The sequence below is a fragment of the Apteryx rowi genome, unplaced genomic scaffold (genome assembly GCF_003343035.1).
Source record: "Apteryx rowi isolate R43461 unplaced genomic scaffold, aptRow1 scaffold_101, whole genome shotgun sequence".
Taxonomy (NCBI): Eukaryota; Metazoa; Chordata; class Aves; order Apterygiformes; family Apterygidae; genus Apteryx; species Apteryx rowi.
Genome location: NW_020447209.1, coordinates 1,842,487 through 1,853,699, shown reverse-complemented (window position 1 = coordinate 1,853,699; position 11,213 = coordinate 1,842,487). Strand labels below are relative to the sequence as shown.

General features: G+C 38.6%; 1 protein-coding gene across 1 annotated transcript in view; it reads right to left on the bottom strand.

The window, feature by feature from the left end:
* The window catches only part of TENM4 (teneurin transmembrane protein 4), a 348,330-nt gene that overhangs the window by 197,760 nt on the left and 139,357 nt on the right, over positions 1 to 11,213 (bottom strand). The gene's annotated exons all lie outside the window — the stretch shown is intronic.

The following is an 11,213-nucleotide window of genomic DNA, read 5'->3' as shown; positions in this document are numbered from 1 at the left end:
AAAAAAAAGAACAAAATTACAATCTTCCTGTTCCTTGATGTCCAAAGCATAGGTTTAACTTAAGCTTTACTTAGCTTGAGTAAATCTAGTGATTTCAAGAGGATGATGAAGGTGTGAAGCATGAATTTAGACTTTCAGTAGATCAGGGCCAGAATGCTCTTCACAACTGAATCCCCAAACAGAATCCTATCTACCTGCTTGGTGACTTTTTGAAAAGTTCTGAAAAAAATTTAACCTGCACATGCATTGAGGAGTACATCATTGCTTTAACTGCTTAGAAATGGCAAATATATGGGTATGTTTAGTACAGGTTAAGAATCTTTTCATTTATTTTCTATTTTTTCCTTAAACAAACTTGAAAAGCAAACAAGTTGATCCAACAGTTTATCTGGAGAGGGAAAAATTCCTCTTTTCTCTGTACAAAACTTCAGCAAATGGATACGAATGTACAGTCTGCAAAAGCTGATAAAGTGGGTGACACAGCACAATTAATGACACTAGAATTTTTCTTCTGTCCAGAGACCCTGGGCAAAATTCAGCACAGTACTTTCAGGAACTATAAATCTAAGTGAATGGTTCAGATCAGTGTGAAAAGCTCTCTCAATAGCGAAACTTAACACAACCTGATGATTTGTTCCTTTGGACTTAGAACTAAATCCAGCACATAGATTAAGGCAAGTGCTGGCAAGTGCAACCCATGGTGTTCTCCTAAAAGGCCCACAGCCATCTTTATATTTAACTACACCGAAAAAGAAAAAAAGCATTTGCTAAAGAAATTTGAAGTTCACCAAGTAAAGCACTCAAAAGTGAGCAAAGAACAGAATTAAGATTGCTTGTGTGATTTTAGATCAGCCCCTGTATGCATATGTACTCTGTAATAGCCTTTAATTCCCTCATCACAGGCTATTTTTTTCCACTGGCCCAATGCTGAGCAGAACAATTGAGCAGAAATTGCCACTCAACCCTGGCAACTCCAGAATGCAGCATGCTCAATTGCTTTCTAGGGATGCCATATGCGCAGCCTGGCTGGTGGCAGAAGGAGGAGGTTGGAAAGGGAAGGAATACACTCAGTGCAGACAATTTTGCTATCGTCCTCTAAATAGGTCCCTTCTGAGCATGTGGGAACTAAGATTTTCTAGTTTTACAGGAGCCAAATCTGGGTGGATCTTCAGGGATATGATTGAGCGCACGTGTCGTATGATTTCCCTCCGTTAGCTCTGCGCCTCTGCAAAGTGAATACAAAATACCAGTAGATCCAGTGGCAAAGCTTCACACCAGTGCATGACTACACTGGCAGTAAAGATCCAGAAGCTACCTGTCACAAGCCTGTTTGGGATATGCTCACTTGAGATCACTTAGGCCATGCTAATTTTGTCTCATCGTTAAATATAAATGTATCAAAGTGTTTGTTCAGGGATATAGTGCATTGCCTTGTCTCATCTTCCCCAGAGACTACGTTCATACTAGTGAATTAAACAGTGCCAAGGAAAGTTCCCAGGCAGCAGGACTCAATAGTCTATACCATTAAATTGCTAGAACAGCCCCTGCCATGATTTTGGCTCTAGTCAACTAGCACTTTCCGAATTCCCATGCACAGTTCAGCTAGCAAGGGCCAGAGATCATTCTCAGTAGATAGTTTGGGTGTGAGTATCTGCAATAAGAGTTTAATAGTATAGAGATGGAACCAGCCTGGGCCAGTGGGCTCAGTGCACAGAAGGATCCCAGGTACATTTGTTTGACAATCTGGAGTAGCCAGTGTCCCAGCTTGGCTGGAGAAAGCACACTAATATAAACAAACTGTTACTGATCACCGGGATTGATACTCTTTGGAATATCATTATGCTTAGTTTTGTTTGTTTGTTTGTTTTGTTTTGTTTTTTCACCAAGAGCCCCAGGAAGCTTGATTTCATCATCATTTCTGCCATCACTAAAAGAGATTATGCTCCACTGATAGCTGAATTAGTGCTAAAAAAAACCCCAAAAAACCCTTAGTGCGAGCATAGCCATCATCTCTGCTAACTGCCTAGTTCTGCTTTGCTTTTTTAAAGAATGTCTTTGCTCTAGACAATTAAGTGATGCTACAGTTGTAAGGCAAGCAAGGTGCAACGCCACTGCTGTGCTACGTGCTACCATATTTGAAAACAGTTAACATCTGCTCTTCTCACCATCTTTCCAGGCAAAGGCTGCATGAAAGCATGCTTCTGACTGCAAAAAGGACATGCTTGGAATTTAAGGTATGGTAAAATCAAATAAAGAAGAAGGTAGGAAAAGCTGGTGATGGTGGGAGAGCTTATTAATTTTTCATTTAAACACTCAGGTTCCCCAATCTCTAACTACCTGTGTATTGAGGACTAGATTCAGATGTCTTACGCATGGTGAGCTGCATTAATGGTCCCTTTGGAGCTTTTACGCTTCAGCATAAGCAGTGGTGTTCGAATCTTGTCCAAAGGGAAAGAACAGACTGGACTTGTGTTCTTTATTTTGCAAGTCCTCTGGTATGTTACCTAGATAGTATACTTAACAACACCACTTCGCTTAACACTGTAAGGATGTGAATCGACCACATATCCCAGCTTTAACTACAGAGGAAAAAAATCCTAGGGAATGTGTTGCTGCCTGCATCCCATAGAAACATATGCCCTGGTTGCACATAAAACTTTAAAGGCACCTTCAAATTCATGCTAGAAAAGGATGTGAGGGAAAGAAACACCAAAGTATAACCGAGGAATTTTTTTCACTGTCACTGACATCCTTAACTGAGCTTATTCTTAYAAGTAGTTACCCACACAAATGTATTTAAAAACAATGAAAGAAAGCACATTAAGGTAAATGTTTCTTTCTTTCTCTATGCATTTAACTGCAATTAAATTATGTTATTTCACACTAATTAGGATGAAATAGAATCATGGACTTGAGGAGAACTCCTTTCCGTAGATATTAAGAYCTGTAAAATTGATTCCTTTTCAGCGTCTGTGCGCAAAGGTCAATCTAAGCCGTGAAATGAAGATTATAGCAGCACATCTGTGCCACTGTCATAAAGGCAAGGCCAGCACTTTCAGTGTCAGCATGCCGTTATTTTCTTTTCTGGGGACTTATAACAACTACAAAAATTCACTAAAAGCAACCGCTAAAAGCTTATAAAATCTGAGAGCCCATATCTTTCCATTTAATAAAGACGGAAATTAAACTCATCCGTCCATCTATTAAGCATTCTGAAAGCTAAGAAGGGATCAGGCATCTATCTAAAAGGCTAACTCTGGTGTTATATGACTGATGTGTGTTTTCATAAYGCTCCGATACAAACTCCAAGATCAGAGGGACCCTTCTGGATATGCAACCTCAGTCTGCTTTTTGACCAGTTCGAGATTCAATCATATTGGTCTACTTCTAAATGGAAGTCATTCTTCCTATGGTCCCACAGTAATGAAAGAGGATCAGGCTTTGACAAAAGGGCCTCTTCATTCAGTGTCAAAATAAAACAATAAGCAGAAATAAAAAAAGTCATATACAACAAGCAGAACAATAGGGAAAGAGAGAGTAATCTATATAAATCTAAGACCGTGCAGAAAGTTGATAAAGGAAGCTAAGACATGAAAAAATATCCATGGCTTGAAAAAACAAAGAACAATAGAACATTTTAAAAATATATTGAAACCAAGTAAACTGAGTAACAGTATAAGCTATTTACTTGATGGAGATGGGGAAATTGTTAATAATGTTATAGCAAAGGCTAAAGTGTTCAGTAAATATTTTTGTTCTGTCTTTTGAAAGTAACTAGGATAATGCAGTCATTTCACAGGAAATAAGCTTTTTTCCAGGCCATTAATAACCAAGAATTATATTAAACTACATATATTCAAGGACAAATATTTTTAAATCTGCAGGCTCATTTAACTCGTACCCAGTAAATGAGACAAGATAGCAAAAGAGGAATCTGACTTACTCATTAATACTAAACCAGCTACCAAGAGATTAGAACAGGGTTAATGCTCTACAAATATTTAAGAAGGGAACAGAAGAGAATGCAAGTCCCTTAGATTGGATAGCCTGACATTTATTACAGACAAAATAATGGAAAATATAACATAGAATTCAGCTGACAAAGAATAAAGGAAGTAAATATATGGTAACTCAGGCCAATCATATTACTTTTCTGAAACATAGATCTTAAGAAACAAACAGTTCCTCACTTTTTGACAAGGTTATAGTTTAGTAAGGCATTTGATACAATTTTGTGTGACTTTTGAATTAAAGAAACAAGCACTTTCCAGTGGCAAGAACAATGTAAACATGTGCTTAAGAACTAACTGACAGACCTTAAACTTGCCATCACCAGGGGATAACCATCAAATGATAACATTTCTGGTGGAATTCCACAACTGATAGTAGGCCTGAAATTATTTAACATTCACATCAATGTTATAAAAGTAAATATAAAATCACGGATGACTAAACATGCAGATGACTCAAAGACTAATCAAGTGACAGTATTATAGTAAGGACAGGGCAGAACAGAAGAGCTGGACAGCTACTAAATTAGAATGATTCAAACAAAATGTGCTCTACTGTTGTCAAAGGGCAGCCTAGACTCTTCAGAAGATGGAGAGCAAGTCGTGCCTACCAAATGGGACGTTGGCCTCTGGAAAGCAGGGACTGAAGATGACGTAAGGAGTAAGTACCAGAAGACTCTGTATTACAAAATCCCAATGTCATTTTTATAGCCAAAAAGTGCTGCTGAGATGCTTTAGATATCTAAGCTGGCGAACAGTGAGCTGGCGTAGGTATGTGATTTACATCTGTAAAATAGTGGGGGAGCTAGCTGGAGTTTACTGGCCTGCAATGTCCCAAGAGGTCAGACTAGGTGATTTAACGTTTTTTATGGCTTTTAACTTTGAAAATTAAAAAAAAAAAAATTATTGGAAGTGTTCTTACTTCTTCCCACTTCCAAAAACACTGAATCAGTTCCTAAAATGTGTAGCACTTGAACAGGCTCTGTTCAGTGCAGATTTTGAAGAAGTGTTAACTGCTTTGCAAAGCAGAAATTTTGCCACTGAGCTTCAGGATGTGCTGCCATCACACAGAATACCTAAATTTTAACACTTCTCACTTTTATACCTCTCCCTCTTGGCACGCTGGACAGCTCTAGCAAAATTGGTGCTCTTATATTATTTTCTACTCTCCTTTTCCAGCAATATTTTGTGGCAGTGTCTTTCTTTCAATAGCTTATATATCCTCATATATTTCCCCTATCCCAACATTTTTAATGTCAGGCTACAGATCTTATTCAGGTTGAAACAGCGAATGATCTTTAATGGGGTTTCTACGGTGAGTTTTTTAACACTCTTCCGAATGAATTGATCTTCACAAGATTAGCTTTAAAGTGGGATCTTGTATCTTTAACACCTTCATTTTACAGCTGCAGTTATATCACTTCTACCTCCTTTTCTCTGAACTATAAAGCTAACAGTGGCTGCTATCCACAGCTATAATGCAAAATCCAAACCAAAGAGAGATGCTTACAGTCCTCTAATAATACAAAAAGCTCTTCCTGACTTTGCAGACCATGGCAAATAAAATCTAAGCTACAATTAATACCACCACGTGCCTAAAGCTGCAACGAAAGACTTCAGAACATGGGGAAAATATAAGACTGATCATTAATAGCCCTTTTTAGTTTTAATTTGGCTTCTTTCCCAACCCTGATGCTTTGCGTACAGGTACAGTGCTACGACATTCCTTCTTGCAGCTATGCCAAGCTGTACTTTGGGGATCTACCTGCCTTTTATACAGCACTCCGTGTGTGTGCATGTGGAGAGGAATAAGGGGAATATCAAAGTGGCTGGGGCTGAAACATTTGAGTGATTCATTAATTCATTGTAGACCTGACCAGGGAAAGTTTCTTTTGCCAGATCCCCGCAGGCAGCTTTCCTGAGCTCAACCAGCCTCTTGCAAACTTTACACGCCACAGCTGCCCTCACTTGCTCCTTAACAAGAGCGGTGCGATTCAGGCTAACACAAAGCCCTGCAGACTTCCCACCGTCTTTGCTATGCAACAAACTCTGCAAAGGATTCATGCGGCTCGTCTGAAACCATGCACTTTTTGAAGGATCAGCTGAAAGCCCCAATTTTGACGGCACCTCTTCATGTGGTTGAAACTCTTTTCATGCCTTATCTTTCCACAGACAATTTACACGGGCAAGATTTAGCGCTCAACAACAACAAAAGAACAATAAGATCATTTAAAACTGGATTGAAGGGTCAGCATCTGTCTTGATGTATTTTCTGTCTTTAGTCAGGTCAGTCTCCAGAATCAGGAATGTATACAAATATGTGCAGACTTTTCCAGGCCTTTTCCAGCTTCTGTTGCAGACACCAGAACCAATGCCACTGACTCTGACTGCATTTGAACCAGTTCTAATGTAAATGAAATTGCTCTAGTTTAAGAGGAGCATGTGAAAGAGAAGAATAAGGCCCATATCTTTCAAACAACATTGCAAATTACGAGTTAAAATGTTTTTTTTTTAAACTGTATCAATGGGAGATGATCAGATGGTATGGTAATCCACTTCAAAATGAAAAACTGGAGAGAAAGAGCTAGATGTCTTTTAAACTGTAAGTCTATGAGTGAGGGAGTGACACTATGTTTGTACGTCTTTAGCACAGTTGGAGACAGCTTTGACAGAAAAAAGCCGCATATTGAAGCCACTATTTTATTTACCATAAAACATAAGACCAGAATCCTGAAATGTTAAATTCCACAAACATCTATTTGGACATAGAAAATATTACTGATAATACTATAGTACCTTTCAAGCTGCATCTCACTGTTTTGCACATTAAGTGCAAAGTGAAGATGAAACTGAGACACAAAGTTGTTAACTGAACTGTGCGGTAATTTAGTAAGTACGTGAAAGAACCAAGAAGAGACCTGGAAGCACTTCTTTAGGTGACAGATTGACTTCATAATGTGAAGGCTTTGCTAGAACAGATTGTTTAGCTACTGTTTCTGCATTTTATCTAAGATAAGATGGAAATAAAAAAAAAATTGAAAAAGCTCTGTAAATCAAAACAACAAATGATAACAGTAGCAAAATCTTGGATCAGAAAAGAAATATTAAAGCGGAAAATGAAAGACATTTGTTTGCAGGGTAAAAAATTGCTTTACATTTTAAGTTGAATAAAAACCTTAATATCAAGGTATAAGTGTATGATTAATAAATATAGACAAAGTCAAAGAATGAAGCATTAGCAACTTTTACTATTGATCTCAAGTGGCATGTAAATACCATGGTAATTGGTATGTTATACATCCATAGCTAACTAGTTAGATAGATAAGAGCTTTGGAGAGCTGCTTTAAATTTCATTTACTCCATAGCATCAAAGAATCATGGAGAAGCTGAGCTGAAGTTAGCTTTCAGGGTGATCTTTAGACAATAAAAAGAAAGACGCTTTATAAACACATCATAGTCCTAGCAAAGCTTTACTGTCAAAGCATTTTGCCTGTAGCAGGCAACACTATCCTTTAAGTGAAGCTGTGACTGTAAGGAGTTCAAACAAATGGAGAGCTGAGAAAGACAGAGCTCTGACTCCAATCAAACGAAGGATTGTTTTGGCTTTGTAATATGTTTTCTAGCCCGAGCTTTATTTCAAATCAAATGCACTTCTCTCTTGCTGTTCATGCATTGCAACCGCAGAGCATGCTTAAGCATAGGAAAATTGCAAGTGAGTAATAACRTCCAATTGTACTTCCATCTAATCTGATATCTACATCAGGCAGTGGGTAATACCTTCTCTTTCAGAAGAAAGCAACTATTTTCCATCACTAATTCATTTAGAAACTGTTCCGAGGACTTAGCCAAACAGCTGCTGGGCATGGAGATCTGGGCAATCTAACAGGTCTTTTCTATTTCTAAGCTCAGAAATCTTCCTCCCCGGAACTGCAGCACTGTCAGAGTTTCTCTGCAGTGCTGCGCAAGCGGGCCTCACATTTATCAGGTATAGATGCTCTACTGGCAAAGTATTTGGATAGCGATGAATGTGGTGGCATTACCTCTGCCGTAAGAATCTCACCATAGATTGGCCCTGCAAGGCACAGCTCCAGGGCAGGCACAACCCCCCCCACTCCAGCAAAATCCATGAAAAATTTCCTTGTCTAACAATAGAATGGAGGACTCTAAAACAGGCAATTTAATTTGAAGTGATGTCTCTTCATGATCTCCTGGAACAGCAAATTAGCAGGGCAGTAAAGAGGCCTTTCATTTTATTGGTTCCAAGGGTGCTGTTCTTGCAGTTTTAATGTAACAACCCTGATCTGCCTCTACTTTCCTCTTTGGCGTTCTCACCCTAYGAGAGAAGCTTCTTTGGAGCTCACAAGATTTGCCTAAGCTACATGTGTGTAAAACTTTGATGTTCATTGTTGCCACTGCCTTAGCGTATGTCCCCGAATATTTGAAAAAGTGGCAACAAGTCTGTCAAAAGCTGGTTAATTCAAATGAAACCCAGCTTCTGGTGCTTAAYACACTCTGTTATATTTTGTCTGTCATTATCTCTCAAGACCAGTGACACAGCCCTGTAAAACGTTCAGCTTGATCACAGTGTCGACACATGACACCAGCTGCTCAGCTTCCATGGACTTCTCTTGATGTCTCCTCTCCTCTCCTTTGAAAAAGCCCAGCAAGATAAATGAAGCTCAGACTATTAAATACCATAAAATCTTTCATAAAATAATGGGAAAACACAGAGATGCTCTTTGACTTTTAGCCTTGAACAAATGATTTAGCAAGTGCTTCAGATGAATTTCAAAAATGAACTGGCTTCAGCAAAGAACTTTAGAAATGACCAAATRCCTCTTTGCTTCCATGCTGCTCCGCCTGCCTCAGATGGCTGCCCATCACAGTTGTGTCTGAACATTTGTCACACACAAAAAAGGTGACAATAGCAGAGTTCCTCGTGGATTTCCTGATGTCTCCAGTTTGCCACCATTGTAGGGTTAGAGAAACCTAACCCTGCTAACCTAAAACCTAACCCTGTTAAGGGTAGTTTTAAATATTTAAATGGAGGACTGTGGTGTGTCTGATGCTGTGAAGAGCTTTCTAAAGCCATGGAAATTAGTTTGAAGTACTTGTATTAACTGATAAGTATACAAAAAAAAGGGATAAATGCCAAACCACCACCATGGGATCTGATCCAAAGTTCCTTCACTTAAATGGGAGTGTTTCCAGTGGCCTCAGTTTGCTTTGGAGGATGTCAATGGTCATTAAAAAGATAATTTCTAYGGTTATTTCAACTAATGAGCAGGTGGCAAGTAGCCAAGTACCCAGCATTCACAAGGTGTAACATAGGCCAGACCTTCTTACTCATGATCTGTTGTACCTTACTACTCAGACACTCCCAATGGCATCAAAAGGAGCAAGGTGTTATTCAACTGAGGAGAGGTATCTGTAAAAAATACTGCAGATGAGCATATATAGAAAAATCAAAAWCTGGAGGATAAATAACCACTTGCTTTGCAAACAAACCAGGTTATTTAAAAGAATGAACAAGTTCCTGTTAAGAACTTAATAGTTTTTATTATTCCACCTAATCTGATATACAGAATGTCTCAGCATAACTTGGTAAAAGGACAAACATTTTGACTCTCTGATTCATTTTTTTCTTTTGGGTTAGGTGATACAATTCTCATCTGCAACTTGACAGGATGTAGAAAATAATTACAAATGAAAAGGTTATTCATAATTTTTAAATGAGTTAATTAGTAAACCCCGCCAGAGTCACTCATTACAGTAATTAATAATTGATYATACTTGAAATTAAACACAATTTTTCATCAAAATCTAATTAAATATCTGCCTTTTTGCTTGTTGATTAGAACACTGGGTCTGGTAGAGACAATCTTTGTTAAATATGTTTATGCTGAGCTGAACCATCGAATTTGATTTTTAATAATTGATAGTTCCTTTAGAAATTAGTAATTATGACCCATAATTACAGCAGTTCAACCTGATCAACACTTCTGGCATCTTGCCAGCTATCCGTGGAGCCTGGCAGATGCCACAGAATTAATCTGAATGAAAAAAAAAAGGCGGGGGGGGATGGGAGAGCATTTAATGGACCTACCTTTTAACCACATTAACGGTGATTTTGAAAAGGAGCCTGATCTTTTCAGGACTCTGAAAAGGTTTTTGAGCAGGAGAATACTGAGCAGCAAACCAAAGTCTTCTTAATCTATCAAATGGCATATACCTCCTCTGTCAGAATTAACAGGCACCACTATCCTGAGTTATAAAGAGACTCCTCTGACACACAGAGATAATGTCCAAAGGAACCATGTTCAGGGCATAAAGAGAATACCAGACAAATGAGAAAGGCGAGTCCAAACGTACATAGCAAATGATGAAAACTGACTGCATATTCCATCAAACTGCTGCTGATTTAATGCTGGTTAATTAATCATTCTTGCTCCTCTTACAGGAGGCATGGAAGTGACCAAAGTATGATGCAAGCCAGAAGTGGAAAAGTATCAGTCATTAAAGAAAGGCACATAAAAGGAACACCGTAAAAGCAAGCCTTTGTGGTGGTGCTAATTATACTCATGTGAAATGAAAGCAAAAATCTTTCGATCCAGGCTAGGATTTGTAATTCTAACCGCAACCTTTTATAGATCATYAGTGTACAGGAAGTCACCATAAAATCAAAGACTCACTTGTGCCGTGTGAAGTAGGCACTTTTACCTGTGGTCATATCTGTAAGCGTATGACAATTRGAGTTTGCACCACTGACAGTTTAAAATAGGATTTTAGGAATGGACCTTTATAAGACATTTATAACGCAAATATCAAATGTTGCTGAAGAAAAAGTAAGGGCAACACCCCCACTTCACGGTGTGCAAAATACAATTTTCATCTTTAACAGTTCAATTACTTTTGCAATGAATACTGGCAACCCTTAGAAACCAATGAAATTCAAATCATACTCAGTTCAAGCAAAAATCCCACTGCTGCTCTACCCTAGTAGCAAATTTTCCAGAATCCCTCTTACTCTAAGAAGACCCTGCTGGGCCACAATCTAAACCCAGTCGTCCTCCCCTATTCCTTCAGGTTAGTCTGTGAACTTCAAAACGAATGCTTAAATGGTTAGGATGTGCCACCAAGAGATGGAAGAAAAACACATTTCTACGCATCAGGATTCTGGTTCTGACCCTGCTCCCACTGAA